Source organism: Rhinopithecus roxellana, chromosome 3 (assembly GCF_007565055.1).
Source record: "Rhinopithecus roxellana isolate Shanxi Qingling chromosome 3, ASM756505v1, whole genome shotgun sequence".
Taxonomy (NCBI): domain Eukaryota; kingdom Metazoa; phylum Chordata; class Mammalia; order Primates; family Cercopithecidae; genus Rhinopithecus; species Rhinopithecus roxellana.
In genome coordinates, this window is record NC_044551.1 from 110,834,521 (window position 1) to 110,844,194 (window position 9,674).

At 44.8% G+C, this 9,674-nt stretch overlaps 1 pseudogene; it reads left to right on the forward strand.

The window, feature by feature from the left end:
- Nucleotides 1-4,584: 4,584 nt before the first annotated feature.
- On the forward strand, nucleotides 4,585-7,441 carry LOC104657187 (annotated as a pseudogene).
- The last annotated feature ends 2,233 nt before the right edge of the window (nucleotides 7,442-9,674 follow it).

Consider the following 9,674-nt stretch of genomic DNA (forward strand, 5'->3'; position numbering starts at 1 on the left):
CCTACATCACATAAGCCATTTGGGACAAATGGCTGTGCAGCTTGTTCTTAAGAACATCTAGTAAGAGATTTTTTGATAAAATACATTTAAAAACTACTAGCAAGAAATATCATTTAGTACATTTGACCTCATTTTGCAGAAACATCCAAGGCCAACCAAACATGACTGTGTGGAAATTTATCAAAACTTTCTAGATATGTTCTTCATGGTAATGGAAGCCAAGTGCATAGCAATAAAAGAAAAGCAGCAGGAGCTCCTCAGATTAGGCTATTTTCTAAGGTATTACTCATCTTGTCATGAAATGTTCTATGTTAATTTACTGCCTACCCCTTAAGGGAAAGTTAGCAGTTTGGAGCATCCAAGGAGCCAGAGTTAAAAGCCACAAGGAAGATAACAGGCTTGAAAACCATTCATTCATTGAGTCAACAAACTTTAATTTGGAATTTTTCTGTGTAACTAGTTTTTCTAAGCAGAGGGACAGAGCCCATGAGGAAGAATGCAGCCTAATTGCTTGTGTCATGCTGGTGACCTTCTATTGGGTATTCTAGACCAGTATTTTCCAAAGTATGACAACTGCTCCTCTGTGGAGTGTGAGTGGATTTTAGGTCTCTGTGAGAGAACATTCCCGAGCCTCAGCCCCAGATGTGATGTGTTTTGTTTTAGTTTTTAAACATTGTTTATCACGGAAAATTTCAAAAGATACATAAAATTAGAGAATTTGTAAGTCCATGTACCTATCATCCAGTTGTTAAAAAGATTAACATTTTGCCAATCTTATTTTATCTATCTTATATTTTTTCTGGAGTATTTTAAGTAATAACAATTTTTATTTCAATGGTTAAAGTAAACATTTTAATGTGAATAACAAAAAATATGTAACCAGCACATCAAATCTATAATTTCACAATATTATTGCTTTGGACAAAACTAAACTGTAAATTTAACTTTTAAAACTGCTACACAGATATGTCAAAGTTCAAGAAGAGAGCACACAGATGGCTACAGTTTATGAACTGCTGTTAGAAGCAACAAGAGATTGGGAGATAGTAGACATTCCCCTTCATCCTCCCTCCCTCAGTGAGGTTAGGATAGTTAGAGGAGAGTCCATCTTCTACGGAAAATGCTTAGTACCATGCCTGGCACTTAGTAAGTACCCATAAAATAGAAGCTAATATCATTTTTTGGAAGGCATCTTTGATTCCAGAGAACTGACACTGGCTACCATTTATCAGGCCCTTACTCTGTACATGTTAGGAGCGGCAAATCCATAAGGGTCTGCAGCAACCTCAATTCTTGCCTCCTCAGAAGAAAGAATTTGACCAAGGGGCATAAGGCGGGGGAGACTGAGGCAAGTTTTAATGCAGGAGTGAAAGTTTATTTAAAAATTATAGAGCAGAAACAAAAGGAAGTAAAGCATGCTTGGAAGAGGGCCAGGGGGTGACTTGAGAGATTCAAGTGCACTGTTTGGCCTTTGACTTGGGGCGTTATACGTTGGCATGCTTCCAGGGCCTGTATTACTTTTGCCCCGATTCTTCCTTTAGTGTGGGCTGTCCGCATGCACAGTGGCCTGCCAGCACTTAGGAGGGGCTGCATGCACAGTGTGTTTACTGAAGTTGTACACATGTTCATTTGAGCCATTTTTCCTTACCAGTCAAGCGTTTCTAGAGGAAGGTCGTACCAGTTAAACTCCACCATTTTGCCTCTTAGTGCACATGCTTGAGCCCACTTACCCAACTCCTGAGATCTTAACGGGAAGCTGCTAATCACCAGTTTCAGGTTTTTTTCTATTTATTGGGAGACTGCCTTTCCCTGGCACCAGCTGCAACCCATTATTATTTTAGAGATACAGTTTAATGACCACCTGACCATCACCAATCACCTGATGGTCACCTGACATTCCTGGTGGCTGGGGTTGGGGGGTCTCTCCTGCCCTGTTCACATCTACCTAACTACCTACTCCAAAATATGGACACTTTGGTGGGAGATTTACATACATTATCTCCTTTCATCTTCATAGTTAAACTATGAGTAGATATTAGTTTTCCCATTTTCAGAATTAAAAAGTTGAGGCTTAGAGAAATTAAGTTACTTAAGATCACAAAGCTATTAAGTGGTGAAGCTAGGACTTGAATTCAAGCCTATCTTTCTCCAAAGCTCATGTTGTTTTTCCACTGAGCTCCCCAAAAAGCCAGGGCCCACTTCCTGACCATGGGAGACAATTGGGGAAAGAACTAGACATGTAGAATTGGAGGCCTGATTCTTCTATTTGCTAATATTGTGACCTGCAACATTTCACTTCATTTTTTCTGACCCTCTGTTTCTTATGCCTTGAATGGGGGTGCTAATATTATCCAATTTGCAAGCACAAAATGCAATAATGTATATGGGAATCTGGCATTGTAGTCACTAAATAAATATTTGTACTATATTCAGACACCACCAAAAGAGCATGTAATCTTGAGCAAACCCCTTTCCTCTCTGGATCTTGGTGTCATCAGCTATAAAGAAGGTGGGGTCAACCTCAGCATGCTAGAGTCCTGAGACCTGACTTCATTTTCACCAAACAATACTCCCTGATAGCATGAAACAGTTAAGAGCAGTCATCATCCCTGTCCTAATGGCAGTTAGATGTACCTCTTCAGAAGCGGGGGATTGATGCAGTGGCCACTCCAGATGATCTGCCACTACCATCACACTGGCTGCAGCGGGGAGGCATGGCGGAGGCTGTATGCTCCACAGATCAGGCAGGAACCGCACCCTCCTGGGTGGGGCCACAGCCTCCCAAGTTGTGACTGCAGATCTGAGCCTCCCTGTGCTCTTGGGGGGCCAGGAGCAGGTAGGAGCCCTGCCCTTCCAGTTGCAGCTGCAGCCTCACAAACCACAGCTGCAGACCCCTGCCTCCCACTCCATGGAATAGGCAACAGCCCTATCACCAAGGGTGCAGCTGCAGGTGCCCAAACCATGACTGCAGACTCAGGCATCCCTGTACTCTTGGAGGCCCAGGAAGGCCTGCCGCTGCCCTTGCAGGCTCAGAAGTGCCTCTTCCCACTGCCTGGCTTCTCCTTGCTGTCAGCGCCCTCTCCAATCTTGAAGCAAAGTTGGGGCAGAGCCTGGATACCATTAACAGCAGCAGGAGGTAGACAGATTCCCGGACAGAAGGGGGCAGTTCCTGAAGGCTGGGGGCGGGGCTGCCAGTCCCATGGGCTGGAATTGGTGTCCTTTCTGGGCCTACTATGGCCACCCATGGACCAATCAGTGTGTACTTTCTCCTCTCTGAGGCCCATAAAAGCTCCAGGCACAGCCAGAGCTGAGCAAATGATGGGATTACCAGCTGCAGAGAGGAGCAACCCACTCCGGGACCTCCTCTCTGCTAGGAGCTGGGCAGATATCAGGACGACCAGCTGCAGATAGGAGCTGCCCTCTCCAGGGCCTCCTCTCTGCTGAGAGCAGCAAACGTCAGCACAACCAGTAGCAGAGAGGAGCTACCCTCTCCAGGGCCTTCTATTTACTGAGAGCTGAACACTGAACAGGATGACCTGCCTACAGAGAGGAGCTACAGAACCCACTGCAGGTCTCCTCTGAGCTGTTCTAACACTCAGTAAAGTTCCTCTTCATCTTGTTCACCCTCCACTTGTGTGCATACCTCATTCTTCCTGAGTGGAGGACAAGAACTCAGGCAAAGGTGCCACCAGCCACAGAGGTTTCTGGACAGTAAATTGACACCCCAAAGATCCCATAGCACTTCTAGGGATAATATTCCAGAATATCATTCTGATTAGACCACAATAAACATTACTGATTCTGAAGTTAATGAAAATGACTAGATAAACTTCCAGTTGGTATAATTTTACTTATAATTAAATTACTTAATCCAGATTCCTTGGAAAGCAGAGCCTGAAAATGCTCTGTTGCTACTACTGCGATAGGGAGTGTGATCCCATGGAGCAAAAGTGAGGGGAGTGAGGCAGCAAAGGAGAGAGAGAAATTCAAGCAGACATAACTGAGCTGGTCACCACTAGATACTTCTAATTGCTCTATCTTACAAGACCAGGACTTTGAAAAGCTACATCCCAAGTCTGGAACTAGAAAAAAAAAAAAAAATCTATCAGTTTTCATCTCCCATTTGGGAGCATTTTGACCATGTGGTGTTAATTCCTCTGTAATTATGAATTGTGCAATTCTGGGGCCTGAGGCAGGGCCTCTGAATTCCTTGGAAGTTAACAGGTAATCCTAGGATGGGAAGATTGAGGCTCATGGCATGGGTATGGAGCTGGACTCTGGAAGGAGGTGCCTGGCAGAAATAATTGGAGCTGGGTGCCAAGGTGGCAGCTGGAACAAGAGACAGGGGAGGCTGAAAGGACCTGAAATTGGTGTGTGATATGTTAACTTACACCCAATCAACTTCCAAATGGAATCTGGTGAGGCTTTACATACACAATAAGGATGATGGTGAGAAAGGAAATACAGCAATAGCAACAACAACAAAGTACCTCAGTTTCCTTATCTCTAAAAGGGAGGAGGACAAAGCAGCAGGTATCGTCTTCAGGCCTCCAGAATCCCGTGCTCACCCCACTCGCCACAGAAATGACTGCTGTCCACGCAGGCAATTTAAACTTCAAGTGGGACGCCAAAAGTCTAGAGATCAGGACTCTGGCAGTTGAGAGACTTGTTACACAGGTTACAACCCTGGTAAACACCAACAGTAAGGGGCCCTCTAATAAGAAAAGAGGTCATTCTAAGAAGGCCCATGTTTTGGCTGCATCTGTTGAACAAGAATTTCTTGGAGAAGGAGGATAAAATTGCGAAGCAGAGCCAGTTTTCTCAAGGAAGAGCTTGTGGCTGCTGTAGAGGATGTTCAAAAACAAGGTGATTTGATGAAAACTGCTGCGGGCGAGTTCGCAGATGATCCCTGCTCTTCCGTGAAACAGGGCAACATGGCTCGGGCAGCTCGAACTTTGCTCTCTGCTGTTACCCAGTTGCTGATTTTGGCTGACATGGCAAATGTCTACATATTACTTGTTCAGCTGAAAGTTGTGGAAGATGGTATCCTGAAGTTGAGGAATGCTGGCAATGACCAAGACTTAGGATAAAATATAACGCCCTAAAACCTGAGGTGGAGAAGCTGAACATGATGGCAGCCAAAAGACAAGAGGAACTGAAAGACGTTGGCCATTGTGGTCAGATGGCTGCAGCTGGAGGAATCCTGCAGAAGAACATTCTAATCCTCTCTACTGCATCCCAGGCATGCCTACAGCACCCTGATATTGCAGCCTATAAGGCCAACAGGGACCTGATATACAAGCAGCTGCAGCAGGCAGTCACAGGCATTTCCAGTGTAGCCCGGGCCACTGCCTTGGACGATGCCTCCCAGCACCAGGGTGGAGGAGGAGAAGTGGCATATGTGCTCAACAACTTTGAGAAACAAATCATTGTGGACCCTTCGAGCTTCAGCAAGGAGTGCTTTAGGCCTTCCCTGGAGGAGCACCTGGAAAGCATCATTAGTGGTGCTGCCTTGACGCATGACTCGCCCTGCACACATGATGACCATCGTGAGCGAATTGTGGCAGAGTGTAACGCTGTCCTCCAGGTTCTGCAGGACCTGCTTTTGGAGTACATGGGCAAGGCTGGATGTAAAGAAAGAAGTGATACCCTCAATTCTGCTATAGATAAAATGAACAAGACGACCAGGGACTTGCGTAGACAGCTCCACAAAGCTGGCATGGACCACGTTTCAGACTCTTTCCTGGAAACCAATGTTCCACTTTTGGTATTGATTTAAGCTGCAAAGAATGGAAATGAGAAATAAGTAGTATGCCAAAGTTTTCTGTGAACATGGCAACAAATTGATTGGGGTTGCCAACTTGGCCTGTTCCATCTCAAATAACGAAGAAGGTGTAAAGCTTGTTCGAATGTCTGCAAGCCAGTTAGAAGCCCTCTGTCCTCAGGTTGTCAATGCTGCATTGGCTTTAGGAAAACCACAGAGTAAACTGGCCCAAGAGAACATGGATCTTTTTAAAGAACAATGGGAAAAACAAGTCTGTGTTGTCACAGATGCTGTTGATGATGTTACTTCCATTGATGACTTCTTGGCTGTCTCAGAGAATCACATTTTGGAAAATGTGAGCAAATGTGTCGTTGCTCTCCAAGAGAAAGATGTGGATGGCCTGGACCACACAGCTGGTGCAATTCAAGGCCGGGCAGCCAGGGGTATTCACGTAGTCAGCTCAGAGATGAACAACTATGAGCTAGGAGTCCAGAACCAGAGAAGGTTCTGGAAGCCAGTAAGCTGCTTTCCAAACACAGTGATGCCACGTTTTACTGAGCAAGCAGAAGTGGCTATGGAAGCCCTCAGCTCAGACCCTGCCCAGCCCATAGATGAGAATGAGTTTATCGATGCCTCCCACCTGGTATATGGTGGCATCTGGGACATCAGGAAAGCAGTGCTGATGATAAGGACCCCTGAGGACTTGGATGACTCTGACTTTGAGACGGAAGATTTCAATGTCAGAAGTAGGATGAGCATCTAGACAGAAGACAATCAGCTGATAGCTGGCCAGAGTGTCCAGGCAATCATGGCTCAGCTTCCCCAGGAGCAAAAAGTGAAGATTGCAGAACAGGTGGCCAGCTTCCAGGAAGAAAAGAGCAAGCTGGATGCTGAAGTGTCCAAATGGGATGACAGTGCCAATGACATCATTGTGCTGGCCAAGCAGATGTGCACGATTATGATGGAGATGACTGACCTTACCCGAGGTAAAGGACCACTCAAAAATACATCAGATGTAATCACTGCTGCAAAGAAAATTGCAGAGGCAGGATCCAGGATGGACAAGCTTGGTTGCACCATTGCATGATTATGATGGAGATGACTGACCTTACCCGAGGTAAAGGACCACTCAAAAATACATTAGATGTAATCAATGCTGCAAAGAAAATTGCAGAGGCAGGATCCAGGATGGACAAGCTTGGCTGCACCATTGCAAACTACTGCCCCGACTTGGCCTGCAAGCAAGGCCAGCCTGCCTCTACTGGGTCTGCCCCGACTCAGTCTGCTGGTCTACGTGCACTGTATCGCCCTCTACTGCCACCAGCTCAACATCCGCAGCAAGGTCAAGGCCGAGGTGCAGAATCTCGGCGGGGAGCTCTTTGTCCCTGGGGTGGACGGCACCACGTCCCTGATCTGCGCAGTCAAGAACTGATGAATGCTGTGGTGCAGATGATGAAGGCATCCTATGTTGCCTCTACCAAATACCAAAAGTCATAGAATATGGCATCCCTCAACCCTCCTGCAGTGTCATGGAAGATAAAGGCACCAGAGGAAAAGCCCTTGGTGAAGAGAGAGAAACAGGATGAGACACAGACCAAGATTAAATGGGCATCTCAGAAGAAGCACGTGAACCCGGTGCAGGCCCTCAGCTAGTTCAAAGCCATGGACAGCATCTAAGTCTGCCAGGCCAGCTGCCCCCACCCCTTGGGGCTTCTGAAGATCAGTCACTGTTTGTCACTCAAATGACTTTGCTAAATACAACACTGATGTTAGATTCCACGGGGAAATAGGCAGACTGTGAACCAGTCCAGGTGGTGAATTTTCCAAGGACATACTTGTGTTTAAGTTGATTAAAAATGCTTTTAGAATGCAGGAGGCTACTTCTAGCTGTATTTTTTGCATGCTTAAATAAAAGTAAGATTCCATAACCAAACAGAATCCCACACTAAGTTGTTAGTAATGCTCTCACCAAGCCAAGGTGCCCGTTCTGTTAGTGGTGGTGGCGTTAGGGTTTGAGAGAAGGGAATTTGGCTCAACCTCAGTTAAAAGGGTGTAGTCCAGATGGCTTGACGGCTTTTAAATGATCAAAGATGACCTGTGGTAAGCAACCTGGGCATCTTAGGAAGCAGTCCCTGGAGAAGGAATGTTCCCAGAAAGGTCTTTGGAGGGACAAACTCAGTAAAACATAATGTATCACGAAGAGAACTGAATACTCTCTTGATGACATGAAATGAGAATTTTAATGCATGGTTACAATTACTAATGCATGCTGCTGCAGGACATTAATAAAGTTGTTTTTTTGCAGGCACAAAGAAGGAGGATAATAATAGGACTTAACCATAGGGTTGTTGTAGTGATAGAATGAATTTAAACATTTAATACTTGTAAATAATTTAAAATATATGCAACATATGAAAGGCACTGTATATGTTTGTGTTAAAAAATACTGCTAGTCCCATGAGCTTAGGTGGTTTTGCAACTGAACACTAAATTTATCTCTGAGCTTTCTGGCAGTTAAGGAAAAAATGAAAATACCACAGCTTTCATCATTTACATTAACTGATTGAAATGAGCCTGCTAATTTTGAAAGAGAGCCAATAATTTACCTGGCATAAACACCTAAAGGGAATTTATCCCAGGAGACTTTAAAAACGGAATAAAACACTTTTTCAAAATGGCTTAAGCAAGATTTAGAGAAGAGTTCTTCGTCTGGCGAACTCTCTCATGGATACTTCATCAGAGAAAGCTCTTTCTTCTGGGAGCTAAGATAAAGATGTTCATGTTTGTAGCTTTCTGATGTGTAACCCTGAATCAGTGGTTTTCAACAGGGGCAGTTTTGCTCCCTGTGAGGACATTTATCAATGTGTGGTGACTTTATGGTTGTCACAGCTGGGGGTGGGGGAGTGTGCTATCAGCATTTAGTAGACAGAGGCCAGGGATACTGCTAATACTGCACAGGACATACCTATGCTATAAAAATTTATTTGTATTTATCTGAAATTCAAATTTAACCAGGAATTCTGTATTTTAATTTGCTAACTGTAGCAACTCTAGCTGCCCAACTTCCTATAATGCACAGGACAGTCCTTCACAACAGAGAATTCTCTGGCCTTCAATGTTAATCGCACTGAAGTTGAGAAATCCTGCCCAAAATGAAAACTAGATGTTTGCAGACTTTTCTAGAGGAATAGAGAAAAAGTATGGACATTAAAATATCTTTCTTCCCTTCAGACTTTTCTTCAAAATTAGTTAGTTGACAATTAATTTCAGGTCAAAACCTCCAGCCTTGTCTAATTAAGTCACACCCGTGATGCTGACTCCAGCAAACAGGTGACAAAGTGGATGTTCTACAGGAAGCTTCTTGAAAATCCCCTAATATCTCTTGTTGCACTAATAATTTGACACCACCTACTGCCTTAGGGTTGGGTTACCTGGAGAGATTGCTGAGTACACAATCTGCTAATCCAGAAATATGTATTGCCACTGACACTGAATAGGGTGATTTTGATGATAAAAAGGGGCAGGAAATAAGACTACAGTACTTGATAAGCTTGTATTTGAGTTGCAGAGGTAATCACTCGGGGAAAATACTTTAGGAAGACACTCAATCTCATCTTTGTGTCAGATTAAGTGAAGGCTGGTGGGTTAACTGACAAGCTGGGACAGATTTTTGGGGTGAAGTTCATTTCCCAGAAGAGGGGTCCATCTCTTGGCTGGGCTGTGAGGCTGAGCAGTTACTGGGCTCCAGGGAGGCCTGGTCTCTCCAAGGAGGAAGTATGGGGTGCCATTTAGCTCCAGAACAGGGGAATGGAAAAGCCTTTGTGGGAAGCATCACTGCTTGGGACTGATTTGTAATCCCCCTTCCTCCTAAACTCCCTTTACTTCTCTGGCCGCCTATCGCCAAGGCTCA